General features: G+C 38.5%; 1 long non-coding RNA gene across 1 annotated transcript; it reads left to right on the top strand.

Annotated features, from left to right (window-relative positions):
- The first annotated feature begins 4,091 nt into the window (after positions 1–4,091).
- Positions 4,092–18,982, top strand: LOC144233500 (uncharacterized). Its single transcript, XR_013335687.1, has 3 exons — positions 4,092–4,194; positions 13,123–13,228; positions 15,941–18,982. It is a non-coding gene; the product is annotated as an uncharacterized LOC144233500 (long non-coding RNA).
- The last annotated feature ends 3,062 nt before the right edge of the window (positions 18,983–22,044 follow it).

The following is a 22,044-nucleotide window of genomic DNA, read 5'->3' on the forward strand; positions in this document are numbered from 1 at the left end:
ATACATTATGTTTCCAGAGAAATCCCTATTTCTGTTGTTTTTATTAGATTTAGTCTTAGACAAACTAAATTAATAAGTTAACAGTTACTTGATAAAAAAAAAACATTTACTGTTTGTTTTCCACGTATACAATCCAATGATCCAAAATGTTAGTGAGGGAAATATAAATGAGCAAATAACATAATATTTGATCATAAGTGCCAGAAAGTCTGCCTACAAAAAAAGTGGTTAAATTATTAGCACTCCATGCCTTGGAGAATCTTGACCTATTCTACCTTTCCGTTCTCCTCTTCTACATTTGTCTTTTAATCACTCTCTCCTTTACCCATATTGAATTAACTACTCCACACACACACACACACACACACACACACACACACACACCATGAAGTTGAGAGGAAATAAGCAAATTGTAGAACTTTTGCGTTGCTAATCTTTTCTTCCTCCTGCTGGTAGTGTTAATTTCATACAATATTATTCATATTATACAACATTTCCTTCTCCCATTTAAAACTTTTAATGGTATAGCCAGTTAAGTAAGTATTTATTGCACGGTGCCAATAGATCCTTTCATATATGGTCCCAACTTTCATTTAACACATCTTCAGTTGTCCTCAACAGTTATAATTCCCTAAACATACCAGGTACTTTCATGGCTTCACATCTTGTCTTGGTTTGCAGTGTTGTAACAGGGTTTTGCCTCTCTCAGTCCCCTACCTATATTTTTTTGAAAGTTCACTCAATCATCAAGGCTCACATAAAGGGCTATATATTCTATATGGCCCACCTCATAGACAGAAGTAAATATTGTAGAAAAAATGGGCTTTGTTTACCTGGTTCTTTACTGTATAATCTTATGTGTGTGTGCGCGCGCACACGTGTTTATGGTTTGGTTAGTATTTTATTTGCTTGGTTTTCCACCACAGCTTAAATTTTCAGTCTTAGCTTTACTGCTCATTCAGTAGGCTTGGGCAAGAAACCCAATTTCTTTGAGCAATGATTTTTCTCCCCTGTAACACAGGGATGACAATTTGATGTAACTCATAGGAATGTTGTAAGGAACAAAATGAGTATTTAGTTAATTACTAAGTGCTATACACATGTTGCATGTATTAACTATTGTTATAGTTAATAATAATATTATTATTATTTCAATAACTGTCTGAAGTTGAAATCCTGTTTATGTATTTCCAGTCAAACGTCAGCTCCCTAACTTCTATAGAGAACTAACAAGTGTAAGACCTCTGGTTTTCCACTATACTATTAATTTTAGTTTTTATCCCAGGTAATTAGCTTGTAAAGTCTGTAAGGACTACTTCATTCATTTCTGCATCTTATATCTAGGAGACATTATCAAATAAGAGAATGAATAAAACATTATTAGTATAAAGCAACGCAACTTGAATAGAGGTTGGCAGGAGGCTAAGTATATTAAATAGACTTATTGAGTGGGTAGACTTATTGAGTGGGAAAAAATCCAAGACATTATTTTTAAAGTCATCTCATATTTAAGCATTTAATTGAGCAAACATTTCCTATATCAGCCTTGCTATAATTAACAATGACTATGAAATCTCACTGGGCACCTGGGTGCATTTTATATAGTTATAGGCAGGAAAGCATATCAAAACTTAAGTTAGCCAGGGTGCCGGTGGCTCCATTGGTTAGGTAACTGACTCTTCATTTTGGCTCAGGTTCGTGGGATCGAGCCCCACGCCTGTCTCTGTGCTGATAGTGCAGGACCTCCTTGGGATTCTCTTTGTCTCCCTCTCTGTCTCTGTCTCTCTCTCTCTCTCTCTGTTCTTCCCCTGCTTGCTTTCTCTCTATCTCTCTTTCAAAATAAATAAAAATAAACTTAAAAAAATAAAATTAGTCACTTGCTGTTTAAACCACCACAAGACAGAAGGATATGCCTATTGAATACATGCTTGCCTATTAAGTCATTCTCTTTTCTCATATGGAATTTATGCTGCTGAATTCCAGAGGCCAAACAACCAAAAGTCAGAGCCAGAATGGTGGAGTCAGACTCCCTGATTCCAATTCCCATGTATCTCCTTCATTCTACTTTTTTATGCTGAGTGGCTCAATCTTCATCTATGGAATGAGGCTAAAATAGACCCTAACTCATTGGACTGTTTGAGGATTAGTAACGCAATAAATATCAACTTTTGTTGTAGTGCCTGGGTCATAGTAAATGCTCAAATAATGTTAGGTGATGCTGGTAGGGTTTTTTTTGGTGGCTGTTTCTATTTTATTTTATTTTCTATTTATTTTTGAAAGCTTTTAAAGTAATCGTCTATACCCAATGGAGGGCTCAGACTTACAACCCTGAGATCAAGAGTTGCATGCTCCACTAACTGAGCCAAGTCAGGTGTCCCTGGCAGCTATTTTTATTATAACTATCTGCCTGTGCCTTGAAGAAACATACACATGTGTATACACACGTGCACACACACATACACACACACACACAAAAACACACACACAGTTTTCTAAGATTATGAGTACCCATATTCCTGCCTTGACATTTCCTTCTCAAACTGGAGCCTATAAAGGCATTCATCTATGGAAAGCTAGCCCCTTTGTCACCTTTACAACCTGAGCAGTGGCTGGAGACTGGGACCAGACACATACATGGGGCAGGCATAGAATAGGAAAAGATGGAGGAGATTGGTTTCCCACAAATTAATCTATCAAGACCTTCTAGATAGACGAGATTGGATCCTGCATTAGAAGATGAGGACAAGATCCAGCAAACCACAGGCTGCAATGATATTCAGTGTGGTGATTTACTATATTTCACTTAATGGTGTCCGGTGTCTAGTTCAGAGATTTCAGAACTATTTCCTAGTAAGATGAGAAGATACCCAAGTTGAGGGAAGCATATCTGTCATATATATTATATTATGGGACACAATAATGAACACCTAGTGGAGGACATCAAAAAAACTTTGGTTGTTCTTCCTCTCTAACATCTCTGTCCATCCTGGTTTATATCTACTTTGGTTAAATGTAGTCGATTTTCATATTCTTTTGTGAATATGTGGCTTTATAGTATTCTAAGGACATCAACATGGTCTATGGCAGAAAAACAATTTTTAAGATCCTCATCTGAAATGGTGACTTTACTTTAATTGCTAGGTCTGGCTAGGTGCCCTAAGTAAATAGTTACCACAGTTTGAGTCGGAGTTATTACACATCTGTTTTACCCTAGTAGACGTGTAATCACTCAACACATGGTGTGTCTTGTTCACTTTTATCTGTCCCATAGAACCTTGCAAACTACTCCTTTCTAGCTGTACTTACAGACAAATTGATTCACTGCTCTAAAGTCTCGTTTCTTTAATAGTAAATGGGAATAATGGGGCCTGCTCCGTAGTGAGAATTAAGTGAAACCATCTTTATAAAGCATAGTATATATCAAGTACATAATAAATTGTGAGGATTGGTGTTGGTAATGATAGTTTCTGGTGAGGAAGTTCAATGAATATTTTTAAATGAATATTATTATCTCTCTAGTCAACAACTTTAGAATTATTTGATATCTTGGACATTGAGTTAGCTACCATATATAACCTGGACTTTTTAGAAATAGAAACATACCAAAATTTAAACTGGAGAGTCTTTGGTTTAGCTTTGTTGTTTGATCATGAATATTTCAAGTATTTTAGAGAGGTAGGGAATATTATATGCTGGGCTTCATAAAAATTTCTTTGTCACTGGAGTGAAGTCATTTTAAGTGTAAAGAAGAAAGATTTTTCTAAATTATTTTCATTTAGTCCTTCTGACTATTTTTTATAGATCTTTTCAAATTAAAAAAAAAAAGTCTACTGATACACTTCCTGTGGAATTCGGGAAGCTTAAAAAGTTGCTGTCTTTATGTGTATTAGGGGATCTATTCTAGAAAACTGATTGGCAAACTGTGAAACTACTAGAAGAAGACATGGGAGGAAATAATCCTTAACATTGGGTCTTGGCAACANAAAAAAAGCACAAGCAACAAAGATAAAAATTTACAAGCTAAGGAAAAAAATCACTGGAGGAGGTGATGCTACTAAAAACCAAGTGGGACTACATTAAACTAAAAAACATCTGCACAGCAAAAGAAATGATTGACAAAATGAAAAAGCCACCTACAGAATGGGCAAAAATATTTGCAAACCACATACCAATAGAGGTTAACATCTAAAACAGGTAAGGAACTCTTACACCGCAAACACAAAAACAAAAACAAAAATTCCTATTTAAAAATGGCCAAAGGGCCTGAGTAGACATTTTTCCAAAGAAGATGTATTAATGACCAACAGGTTCATGAAAAGGTGCTCAACATCACTAATCATCAGGGAAATGCAAATCAAAGCCACAATGAGATATCACACCACACCTGTTAGAATGCTTACTATAAAAAAAGGTAAGAGATAACAAGTTCTGGGGCACCTGGTGGCTCAGTTGGTTAAGCATCTGATTCTTAATTTTGGCTCAGGACATGATCTTTTTGTAGTTTGTGGATTTGAGCCCCTCATTGGGCTCCACACTGACAGCATGGAGCCTGCTCGGGGTTCTCTCTTTATCTTTCTCTCTGCCCCTCCCCTGCTTGTGCTCTCTTGATCACTGGCTCTCTCAAAAATAAATAAACATAAAAAATTTAAAAAATAAAAAATAAAGAGGTAACAGGTGCTGGTGAGGTTGTGGAGAAAGGGAACCATTATGCACTATTGGTGAGAATGTAAAGTAGTGTAGCCACTATGGAAAACAGTATGGTGTTTCCTCAAGAAATTAAAAATAGAACTACACTATATAATCCAGAAATCCCACCTGTGTGTGTATATCGAAGGAAACTGAAATCGCTATATTACTATAGCACTGCCACGTTCGTTGCAGTATTATTTACAGTAGCCAAGACACTGAAACAACCGAAATATCTTCCAACAGATGAATGGATAAAGAAAATGTGGTATATATACACAATGGAATATTATTCAATCATGGGGGAAAAGGGGAAAATTGTGCCATTTGCAACAACATGAATAGACCTTGAAGGCATTGTGCTAAGTGAAATAAGCCAGAGAAAGACAAATGCTGTCTGATCTTTCTTATATGTGACAACTTAAAAACTGAACTCACAGAAATCGAGAGTAGATTTGCAGTTGCTGGTGAGGAGTGAGGGTGGGTGAAATGGAGGAAGGTGGCCAAAGGATACAAACTTCAGTTATAAGATAAATAAGTCCTGGGGATCTAATATACAGCATGGTGACTATAATTAACAATATTGTATTGTAAACTTGAAATTTGCTAGAGAATAGGCCTTAAAAGTTTTTACCACACACACACACACACACACATTAGTAAATGTGTGTTAATGAGCCTTATTGTGGTAACCATTTTACAATATATACATATATAAAATCGTATTGTTGTATACCTAAAATTTACACAATGCTGTATATCCATTATATCTCAATAAACCTGAAAAAAATAATAATAATTGAAAAAAAGAAAACTGATTGGCTAAGAATTAGCGATGGTGTCCCCCTAATACTGGAATCATGTGTCCTGTTAACTAGCACAGCCACAGGATTCCAAGAAGTAAGGCCCAGGATGCGTCAGTCGGTTGAGTCTCCAACTCTTGATTTCGCCTCAGATCATGATTTCACAGTTTCGTGAGTTTGAGCCCCATGTCGGGCTCTGCACTGCTGGTGTGGAGCCTGCTTGGGATTCTCTCTCTCTGCTCCCTTCCCCTGCTCATGCTCTTTCTGTCTTTCCAAAATAAATAAATAAACTTAAAGAAGTGAGGCCCTATTTGTAATAACTAGTTATATTCAACTTCAGCTCTTCTGATTTCTCATATTATACTTAGTAAAATTTAGTTGTTTTTCTTTAACTGTTTGAATGTTATCAGAGGGTTTTTTTTTCAAATAGCAATTTACCTGAATTTTAGTATTCCTTGGGATAATATTGAAATAAAACAGTTCTGTGTAATTTAGCCTTAGATAAAAGCATGAGCATGTTTGGAACATAAACCCAATTCCATCTTTTGTTGAGCTGCCCAATTTAGTAAAAGCATTTCAATAGTACTTCTTAAATGTAGTATGACTTAGAATACTGGAAGCTGCCCAGAATGTAAAAAAAGGAGAATAATTTATATTTAATTGGTCTAAACCTACCTTTCCTAGGTCAGTAAGAAGAGAAACCAGCAGCATTAATCAAGATAAAATTATCAGCTGATTAATCAGTGTTCTAATTACTGCATAGTTCTTTACCTTTGCAGTTTTAATTACTAAACCTCATTGTCTTTTCCATATGGCGAACATGTATTCACGGTGTCCTTTTTCTCCTACTTAAGTCATTAAGATATAAATATACATTTTAGAAATTACAACATCAAATGTAAGGGATTGCTAGTCCCTCTTAAGAATTTCCCCCAAAAGGTATAAATAAGCTACCGGAGCATGCAGATAAGAATGATACATTCATGGCTCTTTAAGTGGGCAACATAACTGAACATGAAAAGTAAGCTTTTTGAGGCAGCGGGTCTTGTCCATCCTATTTCATCGAGTGAATTTGTGTGAACTGTTTCAGAATCCTGTTTGTAGTTAAATATAAAGTAGGCAGATACATGGGAGATTTCAAAAATTTGGTTTTGGCACGAGCCTGAATATTTCTTTGTGGAGGTGTTTGTTCAGAATATGTTGACGACGCTCCATAGTTCTGACCCTCAGCACTGTTAACATCTGGGCTCCAATCGTTGCCCATTGTTGTGAGTTGTCCTGTGCACCGTGGGATGGTTAGCGGTGTCCCTGGCCTCTACCCACTAGGCAACAGTAACAACAGCTCCGGAACAGGCAACCACTGCTTTTTGACAAATAGAAATGTCTCCAGACACTGACAAATATTTCCTGGGGGGCAAATTCACAACCTCCGCCCACCATTAGGAACTACTGATTTCACTAGGTGGCTACTATTCAAGCTACAGATATATTGTATAATAAGGCACCCTCACCAGAGGAGCAGAACTTTTTCTGTAGGTCACATATTTTGATGTAAAACTTTCCAGACACTTTGATGATATAATGGTGGTGATCATCATCATGATGACAGCAGTAACTAATGTTCACTGAGCACATCTCTGTCAGTCACTGTATGAAGGATCTATATGTATTCCGTTTTTTAATCTTTAAAGTAGTTCTATGAGGGAGGCCTACTCGCTCTCTTACGGAGTTCAGCAAGCTCAAACAATGCTCAGGCCACACAGTTAGGCCTTCCTTGTCAGTGTTGATACACATGATTCAAAATAACCATCTTTGAGGAAGATTTTTCATTTCTAAAGAGGTGAAATTTTTTTACTTTCTGCCTTGAAATAGTTTAGAATTTTGATCACATTTAAAAAATTTGTAATGTTTATTGTTTTTTGAGAGAGAGACAGACAGAGCATAAGTGGGGGAGGGGCAGAGAGAGAGAGAGAAACATACACAGAATCTGAAGCAGGCTCCAGGCTCTGAGCTGTCAGCACAGAGCCTGATGCCAGCCTCCAACTCATGAACCGCAAGATCATCACCTGGCCAAAGTTGGATGCTTAACTGACTGAGCCACCCAGGCACCCCTGATTACATTTTCAGCTGTGCTCATCTGTAATCTATTAAGGAAATTAATGTGGGGTATTTTGGTTTATTTAAGCACTAAAAGGGGATTATCTTAAAATTCCAAGATGGACTTGTCTGGAGTTTAACTGAAAAGACAATTATGGGGCTGAGTTTAGTGAAAGGGAGCATTGCGGTCATTTCATAATAATTAAAAGTTGGTTTTCTCTGAAATGAAAGAAGAATATTTTTAGCAAGTTGTTTTCCTTTCTTCCTTCGCTTCCTCCCTCTGTCCTTGCTTTCCTTCTTTTCTCCCTTTTCCGTTTTTCATGAGATGCTGTATTATCTCCATTATGTATGCTTGAAATTGGAAAACCAGGCTACCATTGGAACTAATTGGAGTGAGCCCTAATTCATTCATTTGCATGCTTTGAATACACAAATCAATGCTGATGTGGCCAAGACCTAACTTATCTTTTGGCTACCTCTTCAGTTCTAAGTATTTTGCCCACCAGGTAGGCTTAACAGTCCACCTCTCTTCCTAAATAGCATTATGGTTTCTCATTTTAGATCTGGGCTTAGATGGCATAAATTCTAATGTGTCAGCCCTAGACTTTCAATAATTTGTAATTCTGCTTTTCAGAGGAATGTATTTAAAAAATTGGACTGAATAAGCATGACTGTTTCCAGCATGAGGGCCTGTTCTAAGATATGTGGCATGGGTAGGTACAGGACTCTTAAATGGCAATAGTCAACCTTTCTATTTATAGTGATTCAACGTGATGGGCTCCTTACTACCTTTTAAATGCATCATAATGAAAATACTGCTTTTCATTCTTTGGAGGAGGGTGCAAAATGCTTGCAAAGTCAGGAGACGGATGAATCTATAATTTCTATATGGGGTACAGGGATTTTTGTAGAGCCTCCTCTACTTAGTATGATGTTCTGTGTTCTTTAAGCACAATGCTACTAGAAAATGAATTGGCATAATGTTAAATTATAAGAGGAAAACAAACTGAAATGAAAATCATTTGCCGAGAACAATGGCAGACCAGGCCAGTTACCTCAGCCCCTCATTGAAATGAACTAAAACACCATTCCTAAAATAGTATGCCAGTCATCTTCAGGTTGTTTTGAAGATGTCTGCTCTGCAGTTTTTGATGAAGCTCTCGCATAAAGTGTTAGGCTAGTCAAATGCGGCAGCGTGGAGAACAATTGGATATTACAGGTACGTGGTGTCTTTATATATGACAGTAGTGCTACTCCTCATCAAAGGTCATGTTTCTTTAATACTTAACAAAGTATATCGAAGAACCTGGGGAGGATAAAAGAAGAAAGAAAAGATAGATACATAAAAGAAAAATAATCAAATAACAAGAGCTTACAATTTACAACAGAAGAAATACAAATTTAAATGTAAGGAAAACGTGCTCTATCCTCTTGGTAAGCAAAACACTGCAAAGGAAACTGCATTGAATTTCTCATTCTTGGCAAACACATTAACATAAATGTTTAAGACAGTAATCACCCGACAGTGAGATGCAAGTTAGCGCAACTTTCCTGGAGGGCAGTTAGATGACATTTAGGGGAATGTAAATTTGAAATGTAAATTTACTTTAATTCAGATATTTTAGTTTTAGGAGTTTTTCTTAAGTATAAACATATGCACATAGATGATAACAAAAATTAGGTATAAGATTTTAGCTATTGCATGTTATCCACATTAGGAACACTATTATAATTAGAATATCACTATTTCATAATTCCGGTTAATGGATCAGTAATGGATCTGCTAACATCAGAAAAGACTGACAACCCAACACGATGTGCCTCCTGAGGGCAGCAGACCATACTACCTGTGAAATATTGCCAAAACGTGGAACCTGAATCTGAGCAAAATTCTAGATCTAAGTACCAATTTCTAGTAAATACAGTCAACAGAGGAACACACTAAATGTTATAAATGATGGTGCCATCAGCAAAATTCAGGACATGAGAAATACCAAAGATCCATTGAACTATTTTTTCTTTATCTTATTTTCCCCCAAAATAAATTGCAAGGGAATAAAAAGAGAAAGGAGAGGAATCTCCTGATTAAAGAGAATTATTGGCTATTTACAGTGTAGGGATCTTATTTGGATGTTGATCAATTTGGAGAGGAAGGGAGGAAGAAGGGTGAGAAAAAAGGAGGGAGACAGAGAGAGAGAGAGAGACAGAGAGAGAGAGAGAGAGAAAGCACTGCTTAGATACTTGATACAAAAATTATTTTAAATTTTTTGAGGTGTGACAATGGTATTGTGATTATGTTTTGCAAGAGTTCTTATCCTTTAAAGGTAAGATGGGGGATAGGAGAGAGTATAGATGGAATTTAGACTGACCACAGTGGACAATCCTTGAAGCTAGATCATGAGTACTTGCTGGTTCATTATATTCCATCTTGCTTAAAATCAACAGCAATCCTAAATGTTTAACAATATGGGTTTGATTAAGTAATTTATGGTATATCCATGAGATAAAATAATATGCAGCCACTAAAATGATCTTCATATTATATATTATGTAGACAATTTAAGACTATTCAGGCATTCAAATTGTTCATAAAATATTAATGAGTGTAAAAAGGTTACAGAGCAGCACACAGGCAATTATCTCATTCAAATACATAGGATGAACATAAAGCCCCCCAAATTAGCAGTAATTATCTCTGAGTGAGAAGATTATGGTGATTTTAATTTTCTTCTTTGTGTTTTTATGTCCTTTTTCAAATAAATATGCATCTATTCAGTTATTAAGTTTATACTTTCATTAAAATAAGGAAAAGAACAAATATAGTTTAGAAAAGCTTTCTCATAAGTGATGAAAGCAAACATTTTGTGTATTCTGTAAGAGTAAAACTTTTTTAAATGTAAACAAAGCCTTTTTATGGCTATATGGATAAAATAATGTATTATAACCCCTCAGCTAGAAAAGTCAAGGAAAATTAATTTCATGATGTATATCTTGTTTAAGAAAGCGGTGAACTATAGAATTTTTTTAATGAGGAAGGGTCAAAGTCAAGGAATCTAGCATATATAGAAACCTGGATTAAACTATATATATTACCCTTACAATTCTCATTATAAACAGTTGAGGTTTACTTATCTGTCTGTTTTATAGGTGAGGAAATAGAGATGTGAGTTCAGCAGCATGTACCTTCCAGAGCTGGGGGTCAAGCCAAGGTCATTCTGGCTTCCACAAGGCCTCTTGGTGCTGTGTGGAAACCTGACCCTTTTATTAGGCTGTGTATTTCCTCAGGGTCAAAATGGTAGTTTAGTATTACCATGCTATGAAAGCTAAAAATTACACAATCTATTCTTTTGATACTTGTTCTCCAGTTTCTAGAATATTCTCATCAATGGGATTAAAATAAAGTGTGAAACTTAAAATCTATTTTATTTAATAAAAAAATGAAATGGTAAGAAATATCTAAATCTACAGTGTTGCCTGATAAATAAGTCGATGACGTCCCTTTCCTCTGGATTTTCCTGATGGGTGCGCCTTTTAGCAAGGGAGAGCATACACAATGACACGATAGTCTGAACAGCTAAGGATCACCTAGTTCTTAGTTGGTATTAACAGCACAGCTTAAGTCACTTTTATCAGGTAGGGTTTGGGCTTTATTTGTTTTGGGGTTTTTTTTTTTTGCCTTTTTTATTTTTATTTTTTTAGTCCAAAGAATACCTATTAAAGTACATGTAGGGGCGCCTGGGTGGCTCAGTTGGTTAAACGTCCGACTTCAGGTCAGGTCATGATCTCGCGGTTCGTGGGGTTGAGCCCCGCGTCAGGCTCTGTGCTGACAGCCAGCTCAGAGCCTGGAGTCTGCTTCAGATTCTGTGTCTCTCTCTCTCTCTGGCCCTCCCCTGCTTATGTTGTCTCTCTCTCTCTCTCTCTCTCTCAGAAATAAATAAAACATTAAAAAATTTTTAAAAAATAAAGTACATGTAGTAAAGTATACACAGTGGAATCCACTAACTAATCAGAAAGGTAGTTAGTTGTAAAGGGGAGAGTCTAGAAGGGAAGAATGAAACATGTAACAGGGGAATATTTTAATGAGGAAGGTGACTTGTCCTTGTTGGCATATGCATTTCTTCCCTCCACAGCCTTTGTTGAGCACCTGTTATGTGCGAGGCTATCAACTTGGTCAAAAACCTGAGGAAAAAATCTTTTAATACTTACAAATAGGACAGACTTAAAACATTTTTTTTATATGGTTGTAGATACAGTGTCAAGTTCAGCCTAGATTAGTTACTGGGGCATTGAGCCTTTGCATACTTATAATGGATTAGTGCTTATTAGTGACTTGAAAAAGGTTAAAAACACAGACACAAAGTAAGCTACTTGGAACAAAAAAAGTATGCCCCGGGAGGGTATACACACACATGCACAATATATGTGTGTGTATACATATATGTATATATATATAGTCTTATGAAATATTAATATATTTTAATTTGGACTTTTAGAATACATTAAATATGGAAATATGGAAATCCTGACACTTTATACCAATGGGCTTCAGAGATGGAGAATTAGGGTATTTATGTAGGAGAGCGTAATGGCATACTGGCAGTGCTGTTGGTTTTGTTTCCAAAATATATTAACGAAGATACTATCTTGATTATTTTGACCCTTCACAGAGGTTTCTCTTTAATTATGGTCTTTATCCTAATATAAAGGCAATCTCTTGACCAATCAATTTACTTATCTCTATTGCAATAAATCTATAAAATAATGTGAAAATGGCATCTGCTCACTTTTCTAGATTAAAAAAGAGTCACGGGTAATTGTTCTTAATATTATGGAGAAAGGTACATCTCTTGTAATTCAAGATTTCAAGGAGAAGTCTCCGTTTGAGAGATTCAAGTAGGAAATCTATTGTATGTTTTAGCATTTTCTGAAAATTATGTGTTTTGCAGGCATGCTTAAGTTACCTTCCTCTTCTCTTTCTAATTACGTCCTTTATTGTAGTTTTCTAAATACAGCAGCAATTGAGTGTTTCTGTGCTCATGTATAGAATATGTAAGATTAATGGATAATTAGAGCTGCAGCTGCCTGTCCTTGACTATATTTACCCTTCGGCAGTTCTGTGACCTTCGTGTTTTTGTTTCTAACTTAGCATTAATCTTAAATCTCAGAAATAACTTCTTTTTGAATTTACACCAAAAGTAGAGAATCAATTTACACTAGTTTGAGTATGTTTTAAAATGTCTTGAACCTTCATGAAACGGGGTAGGAGCTTCTGTTGCTTCAGAATTGGTAGGAATTATGTGCATCGTATTAGCTTTCCTTTCTTTTTTTTTTTCTTGGTACAAATTCACCTCATGCATCAGATTAATTATCAGCATATACATTTCATATGCTGAGAAGACTATCAGAGGCTATAATTAGCTCGGTGCTTCAATTTTTTTTTTTTTCTGAGTTGAACTGAATTTTGGTTTTGTTTGACTAAATACTACAGCCCATTTTGCTGGTGTGTATTAAATGTGTAGTGTTCTATTTATTGCAGTTGAAGATCTTGTTCTGTGATCATCTTCCTGACCACTTAAGAAAGAGCATGAGTACTTATAAGTACTGCAAACACACTGGTCATTGAACATATCAATGAGTAAAAGGTGAGTGGGTTGGTGATAAATGAGGGAAAAGTACCTTTGTTTCAATATTTATTGAGGATTGTTTTTAATGAAGTGTTCTGTCTGAAGTGGAAATACTGCCATTTTTCTCCCTCTTCACATCTCTTTAGTGGGTCAAGTTGCTGTCTGTGGCTGTATCTTCATTATTTAGAGATCTTGGAAAGAGGTGAAAGTCTCACCTTAGGTATAAATTAAGTATTGGTGTTTTACATGAATATGACACAGTAGAAATCCCACCTCTCTTATGCATATATCAACACACACACATGCACACACACACACACACGTCATACACAGAATTGAACCACTTTCCAATGTGTTCTAGTCTTCAAGTCTGTTTCTTCTTAAAAATCTATTTCTGACCTTGCATAATGATTTGATGATTAACTTCATAGCTTAGGCCAGAATTCTTGGTCAAGGCTGGGACCCTTGTCAGCTTCCCACATCATTACTCTTCAACAATATATATTTTGTTAATTCTGCCCACTTAAAGTTCTGAAAATTATAATTTATTATTTAAAAATCCAAATATATTTCTCCTTTCATCCTCAGAGGCAGTGTTGTTAGAGTCTCATCTTGAATTACTGCAACACCACCCCAACTAATACACCTGCCTCCAATTTCACTACTTTCCAAATATCTATATTCCTAGCAAAATGTATTCTTAACATTTACTTGCTTAAAACCCTACTAAAATTGTTTATTTCTTATTTTTGAAAAAGAAAAAGCACAAGCAGGATAGGGGCAAAGAGAGGGGGTCAGAAGATCCGAAAGGCGGCTGCATGCTGGCAGCAGCCAGCCCGATGGGGGGCTTGAGCTCAAGAACCGTGAGACCATGACCTGAGCCGAAGTGAGGCGCTCAACTGATGAGCCACCCAGGTGCGCCCAAAACCACCTTTTTTAACCACCTTTCAGTGCAATATCCAAACTCCTTAAAGTCCCATGTAAGATTTTTTTTTTTTTTTGATGTGTTTCAGCCTCCTTTTCCAATCCAACTTTTCCCATACTTCTTTTGCATCTTACTCTGAAGCTGCAAGGAACAAGTTGCAACTCTTAGGAGGCTTTCTCTTCTCTGAATTCCTTGCCTAAAATGCCCTCTGCATTGGGTTGAATAGTGTCCCCTCCTCCCCAAAGTTATGTTCATCAGGCACCTCAGAATGTTATCTTAAGAAATATGGTCTTTGCAAAAAAAAAAAAAAAAAAAAAAAAAAAAAGAAAAAAAAAGAAATAGGGTCTTTGCAGATGTAATTAGCGAAGAAGAAGGCTAAATCCAATATGACTGATGCCTTTATAAGAAAAAGAGAAGGAACACCAGGAAGAAGTCCTCATCAAGACAGAAGCAGAGACTGGGGTATTCTGTCTACAAGCTATGGGATGTCAAAGACGGTTGTAATACCAGAAGCTAGGAAAGACACACGGATGTTTTCTTCTCCCTGGAGGATAGAAGGCACCAGCTCCGGCAACACCTTGAATTCAGACTGCTAGACTCCAGAACTGTGAGAGAATGAATTGCTGTCCTTTAAAGCTAACCGGTTTGTGGTAACTTGTTAGGACAGCCCTAGGAAACTAATTATCCCCTGAGCCCTGAGCCCACTCCCAATTACAGTAGCCTTCAGGACCTCGCCGGATCTGGAGGGGGAGGCACCTGTGGGCAGCACCAGCTTCTCTGTTCTCTCACTGTGTTGAAACCACCAGCCAGTGAGCTCCTTGAAAGCAATACATGAATGTCGGCTGTCTGTCTCCAGCACCGACACAGTGCCAAGCATAGAACAGGAGACGATTTTTGTTGGTTGACTGAATCACTGAAATGACAGATTTCTGAGGTTGGTTATCACACGTACCTTTTCATTCTTGTATTTTGTTTTGCTGCATTTTGTTTGTAATGGAAGACTTAACCGAGGCATCAGGGGTATTCATGATACTTTTCTTTTGAGCAGCCCTAATGAATACCTGGTTACAATTCAGACACAGAGTTCTGAAGTCAATGGAAAATCCAGTGTGGCTGTTGGTTAATATTTCAGCAGAGATGGGTTCTTCTGGTTGGTGAGCTAGCTCTTCAGAGACAGAGAGCTGGCCCTGTGGCAGTGGGTTGGAAGAGGTTTAAATCTGGGCAGTGGGCAGGGACCCTTGGTGAGGAAGGTGAGGCAGAGGCAAGAATGTTGAAGTGAAGGGGCTCAGTCGGTTAAGCGTCCAACCTCAGCTCAGGTCATGATCTCATGGCTCTTGAGTTAGAGCCCCATGTCAGGCTCTGTGCTGACCCGTTTCAGATTCTGTGCCCCCCCCCCCGCCCCTCCCTCATTTGTGTTCTCTCTCTCTCTCTTTCTCTCTCTCTCTCTCACTCTGTCTGTCTCAACAATAAATAAATTAAAAAAATATTTAGAATGTTGAAGTGAAACTCAGGGATAGCTAGGGGATTTTTGTTCAGAGTGATTGAATAAGAATAGTGGCCATGATTATAATTACCTATAATAAGTTCTTGGGTGTTGGGCACCTTTTTAGTCTTACTGGTTTCATTTCTGTGCCCACTTTCCACCTCCCAAACACTTCCCGCTGCCCTTCCTTCCTCTACTTCACCATTCACATACACAAAGTTAAATTTTAATCTGCTTCTTCTGAAAGTTCCTCAAATATCCCAGTTTTCTTTCCCATGACTGACCAATCTTCACTGAGTGTCATTTCATTCTTCCTTTACAGGCAACGAGCAGCAAGAGACAAGAGACGAAAACTTATTTTTTCTCCATAACCAAGTCTATTCCCTTTTGATTCATCAGAAGACAAAAACGAATCTCAAAAATCTTAATAAATTTGATAGCTCTGTTGCACATGTACAAAAATTTATCCTGCAGAAAAAGAAAAAACCCACACATCAATTATTTGGTTAACTGACGAGAAACTAAAGGCCAAGTTTGGAAATTGTTCAAGTTTCCTATGAATATTCATAAATAATTAACGTGCATCTCAATTTAGAACCTAACAGCAGTTCATTTAAATTTTTTGTTTTGTTTTTAATATCGGAGTTAATTATATGCTGAGGTCTAGTTGCTGGGTCTTCTCTGCTAGTGGCGATTGAAAAACTGCAGTTGGTGAAAATTACCCCGTGCTTCTGTATTTTTCACCGTGTTGTGTAGCTGAAGGAAGATGCACACTCCCGGCCCCTGAAGGCCACCTGGCTTCCTAAGGGGAAACTCTTCCCCCGCCTCTACTCGGAATCTTTTCACTGAGAACTTTATACCTTTGAGGGTAAATTCTTTTCAGTCATTTTTTAATTAGAGGTGCAAAAAAAGAGTGCAAGAGAAAGAGGCAGGGAAAAAGTAAATGGTGAAAAGCTACATTGCTACATCCTCCAGAGGTTTTCAGCCCCTAGGGTGGCCACGTGCTTAGCCCTGTGAGGGATACAGAGATTGCAAGCCCCCAAGGGTACAAAAACACCCGGAAGAACTCGCTCTAACCGGGTAGAAAAGCCGCCGGTACTTTGTGAAACACGGCTGCACAGAAGAATAATCAGAGCCCTGGGCTCTTAGCAGGAGGGAGGCCCTTCGGGGGCTGCCCCTTTTGTCTCTGCGCCTTGTACGGGCTGGAGGATGGAATAATTGTGGACAAAGGGTCCGAGGAGGGCGGAGGGTAGGGTATGAACTCTTCAGGAAGCTGCTTTCAGCTGTATTTACCGTCCCATCTTTGAGCCAATCGCCCTGTCCAGTCGGTCGCGAGCCGCGGCCGGGGCGCTGACGGCGGGGTAACACTGCCATCTAGTGGCCGCGCCGACCCCGCGAGCCCGCACTCCCTGCCCTCTGGCTGTCTCTGTCGCTCCCTCTCTTCCTCCCTCGCTCTCTCTCGCTCGCGCGCTCTCTCTCATTCTCTCTCTCTCTCTTTTTTAAAAAGGTTTTTATCCAGTCAAAGAAAAAAAAAACTGGCTCTTGGAAAACAACCAACTCTGTTGGAACTCAGAGATAATAATCAGTTTCTCTGGGCTTGTGAAATTGGCTCATTAAGCTTGCTTTTTAACAGAAAATATTGGAAGCGATTAAGTGTGCTTTACTGAGTGGGCATGAAATGGCCAACCTTCGGCCACCCACAGCTCCTAGGTGCCTGGCGCCGTTTTATGCATGCAGCGTAATGTCTTTACTTGAAGTGCTGTTTATTCATCACCTGCTTATTTATCTCTTTGCATTTGGCAGGCACATCGATCAATGTTAAACTGTCACACAAGGTTATTTTTCTTTTACATAACAGTATAGGCCTAAGGTAGTGGCATATTAAAAGTAATAACTTTCTAACTTGTAGCTCAAGATGACAGCCCCATTTTTACCCGAATATATTACAGCAAGGAATTCCTCATTCCGTTCTCCCTCGCCCTCCCCCTCCGCGTCTAGTACTCAGCTCTTCCAAGGTCAAAGGCTTCATTCCGCCTTGCTTCCCTCCCACTTTGCATACCGTTCGGTTTCCCCTTCACCTACAGTTATCTGCGGCTTTTAGGGCTGATAAGCCCACAGTGAACATTCTGTCCACCTCGTGTACACATCTTGCTAGTGCCTCTCTATGATGACATTTACCCTTTCGCGTAAAGATGCAGTGGCCGGCTGAGCTCTGCAAAAGCAGCAGGAAAGCTTCTTGTGGTGGCGAGGGTTGCGATGGCCTTACTTATGTTTCCATCCCCACAGCCATCTCGCTAATGTGGCGGAATGTCGCTGCTTTGTCTTTTTCTTTGCAGTTGTAACAGGCCACAACAACAGCAGCTACAGACCCATCGGAAAAAATAGAATTAAAAACATCTGAAAGCAACTAGTAATGCTTTGAAGCAACTGGTGTTCCTTTGGGGCTTTTAAGTTGAGTTTTTCCCCCCTTCCTTTCTTTGGTTTTAGCTTGGTTTGTGTTGCTTTCAAACTACCCAGTTTGTGACGCCTCCTCTCTTGGCAATAAGCCAAGCAGGCTTTCTTTGTACAAGCAGGTTTTCTTTTTCTTTCTTTCATTCCCTTTTTCCCCCCCTCCAGTCCAACCTAAAAATGCCTACAGATAGAATATCAGATCTTTTTAGTATCAAATTTCAAAGTGGCCCTTAGAATTCTTTCCTGCCCTTGATCTCTCAGTTAGGATTTCAACGCAGACTTGAACTCTGTTGCTAAATCTGCCTTGGACAGTGGCTATCTAATACGATATTTTGATAATCTTGTGTACGCTGGAATTAAGTGTCTTACTATAGTGGACATTGTTGCACAACTATGCTTGTGACACAAGGTACCACACCCACGCTGATAATCTATGTCTGTGTACACCAAAATAGCTTATCTAGCAAGTATGAGAAGAGAAGCGTAAATGGTTAAGAAAATATAGTCCAGCAGACTATTGAAACACCCACTTTGGAGGCTCACAAGCTTAGCATTGCATGCAGCCCCGCTTTTGGATTTACTTCTGCATTTCTGTGTGCAGAAAGATGGTGGATTCTGATCTATGGTGATCTGTTTTATCATGGGTAGCACAGCTCCAGAAAAAAAAGCACATCCATTAAAAAAAAAACACAGCCCACCCTGTGTCTATGCTCCTACGATCAATATTTGCATTAAAGTGGTTTAAATGTATGTGGCTCTGAGGCTGTCCATTCTTTCAACCTGACCTGCTGCATTGATTAGGGCTACTGATAGAAGGGGAAAGAGCAAATCAGGCGAGGAAAAGAATTAAAAGGAAAAATAGAAGAAAATGAAAGCTGTTGCTATGAGTCCTGTAGGAGATATACTTTAAGCCATTCATTGATGCCATATTTGCTCAGCAGTCTACTGTGTGGGCGAATCTCTCCGTCTCCCTCGTAGGGCTATTTTGTCTTTCGAAAGCCACCAGGATTTCTGGTTGCCTCTGGGACAGGGCCACTTAGTGGCTTGTGATTAACAGCCAAATCCATCGAGACCAATGCCTATATTTAGCTACTTGGCTTCCATGCTTTCTTTGTGCCTCAGTGGTCCGTATTTGTGAGCAATGTACGGAGTGGTCCGTATTTAGTTCACCTGACTAAAGTCGCATTAATAACACTTAACAACCACAACTTATTAAATGCTTCTTTTGTACCAGATGTTGCTCAGTTCTTTACCGACATCATCTAAATTGATTATTTAAAGCAGCCTGTGCGGGGGTCATTCTGATCCCATTTTCACACTTGGCATCCAAGGATAGATTATAACTAGTCCAAAGTCAGACCGCCAGTAAAAGGCAGAAACTCTTCAAATCACACATCTCTGATTCTAAAGCCCAAACTCTTAACCATTATACTAGGTGATACTATGTTTGGGAATTGCTTTTCTCTGTTGGGATGTTTTATCCTAGTAAACATCATACTTAACACTGCTCTGTGTACGAAGAGATGTAATACACTGTAGGATATTGGAGCCCTTTGTTGTGTCACCATAGAAACTTTCAATTATTTGGGGCACAAAATGTTTTCAGTGGAGACTTGGATAGAAATTGATCTCACAGAGAAGGCAAGACAGAGTTACTCCATGTTGGTACTCGGTTCTCCTGCCACGGCAAGGAAATGGCCCATATGTTTCTCGCTAGGGGAAGGAATCTCAAGAAAATCTAAGTTTCTGAGATGAACCACTTCATGGAGAACATCTGTGGGTTAATTGGACTTAAGTATGAGGACTAGCACTGGCAGAGATTAATAACCTGTACATAGAATATTGGAGAATCATGTGCTGAGTAACTATGGTTGTGCCAGGTGAGACATACTTCTTCACATCTAAGAACTGATTCTATTGTTAGGAATACAAAACAGACTATGGAACAGTTAAATTCTTTCACGAGATAGAATGTACCATAATGATGCATATAAAAAGTAAATTTAGGAGGGATGGAGAAAACGAAGAGAGCATTGTCAGATGAAGTGTTTGGGGAAGATCTTGTAGACGTGGGTTTGAAGATAGAAGGATAGAACATGAATTGGAGGACAGAAGATATTCGGAATGGAGACATATATGAGCATAGTTGGGATCTTTTTTGTTAGATTTTATTTTTGAGTAATCTGTATGCCAGCACGGAACTTGAACTCTCAACTCTGAGATCAAAATTTGCATGCTCTACTGACTGGGCCAGCCAGACACCTCAACGATAGGTTGGAATTTTGGAATGAGCGTCCACGCTCAAGCTACTGTTAGCATGTCACGGACAGTTGGGATGCGTTGGGCTAGACCACAAAAACTTTGAAGGTTGAGATTCGACAGCTGAAACACCCTTGCAATAAGTATCCTCTTTTATTGTCTTGGGGAATCAGACAAATTTGTCTGCCGAAATTACAGCTTGGAAATTTGACCTACTTAGGGCATTGCTTGGAGCATTGGAGTTTCAAACAAGCCCTTCACTCTGAAGGAAGAATCTCTTGATACTTTTCATTTTCTCAAGGATGAAAAGAAATTAAAAGTAACACATGTGAAGGTTTTACTTGTGAGGCTAAGTTGAAGTAGGAGAATTACCTCAAGAGAGAAATAAAAAGGTGAAAGTAATTTCCCAAACTGAGATCTTTGGAGCAATGTGTTGACAAGTTTCCTTTTACCAAACTGGTGCATGATAATCTAGTTTATTAGAGAGATAAATCTGTGTGTAATAATCCTTCACAGTAGACAGGCTTTTCTGTAAGATACCTTTAAACAGAAATCTCTTTGTACATTTTAAATGTGCTTCAACGTAGTAACCTAAATGCAGATCAACCAACCAACAAACTAACACAAACAAACAGAAATCCTACCCACAAACAAAAAGCCTGAATTTTAAGGAAAACTTTTAAGGGAATAATATCAACCAACCCATAAAACAAGGCACAGAGTTACAGGTTGCTTCCACATTTTAGACTGAGTTAGATAATAATAGCAATTATTATAAAGCATGAGTGAATTTGTGATTTTAGGAAGGTCTTCTATTCTGAGAAAAACAGAGTCCAGAACTTAGTTATTCTTGTAAAAAAATCAGGTTTGAAATAGCAGTGAGAAGGGTGCCTGGGTGACTCAGTCGGTTGAGCGTCCGACTTCGGCTCAGGTCATGATCTCACAGTTCGTGGATTTGAGCCCCACGTCGGGCTCTGTGCTGACAGCCAGCTCAGAGCCTGGAGCCTGCTTCAGATTCTGTGTGTGTCTCTCTCTCTGACCCTCCCCTCCTCACGCTGTCTCTCTCTCTCAGAAATAAATAAAACATTTAAAAAAATGAAATAACAGAGAGAACGGTAACTGACAAGCAAGTGATTTAAGACGTGGCTCTGTGTAAGTCAGTCCATTTAGGGCTCACCCTTTGGCTTCCATTGTGTCATTTGGAGAGAATTCCTTTGTTTACTTCTCTGTTTTTCAGAGTTTTCATTAAAGAAGAAAGTCTCGTATCCTCTATCAGTGGTTTTCAAAGGGGAGTTCTCAAAGCAGCATCAGCACAACTCGAGAACTTGTTAGAAGTGCAAATTCTTGGACCTCATTCCTGAACTACGGAAGTCAGAGAAACTCCTGATGGGTCCCACAGTCCTTGTGTTAACAAATACTTCAGGTGATTCTGATATGTGCTGAAGTTGAGAACGGCTGCCTTAACTCATTTTCTAAAATACATCGTCTTGTGCTAGCACTTAAATACTTCTGGTTTAAATCAAAGGATGTTCTATTTCTGCACAAGTAATTTCAAAGCCCTTTGCTTAAGTGGCTCTGTGTGCTTTGCATTGTTCTCGGGGCTCATCCTCCCAATGACACCTGCTGTATCTTAGTGCTTTTGGATTCACCCTCCTGCTTTATTTTGTACCCAGCTATGGGGGGTGCCTCAGGTTACCTCGGCAGAGCACGAGTGTA

Source organism: Crocuta crocuta, unplaced genomic scaffold, assembly GCF_008692635.1.
Source record: "Crocuta crocuta isolate KB4526 unplaced genomic scaffold, BGI_CrCroc_1.0 scaffold113, whole genome shotgun sequence".
NCBI lineage: Eukaryota > Metazoa > Chordata > Mammalia > Carnivora > Hyaenidae > Crocuta > Crocuta crocuta.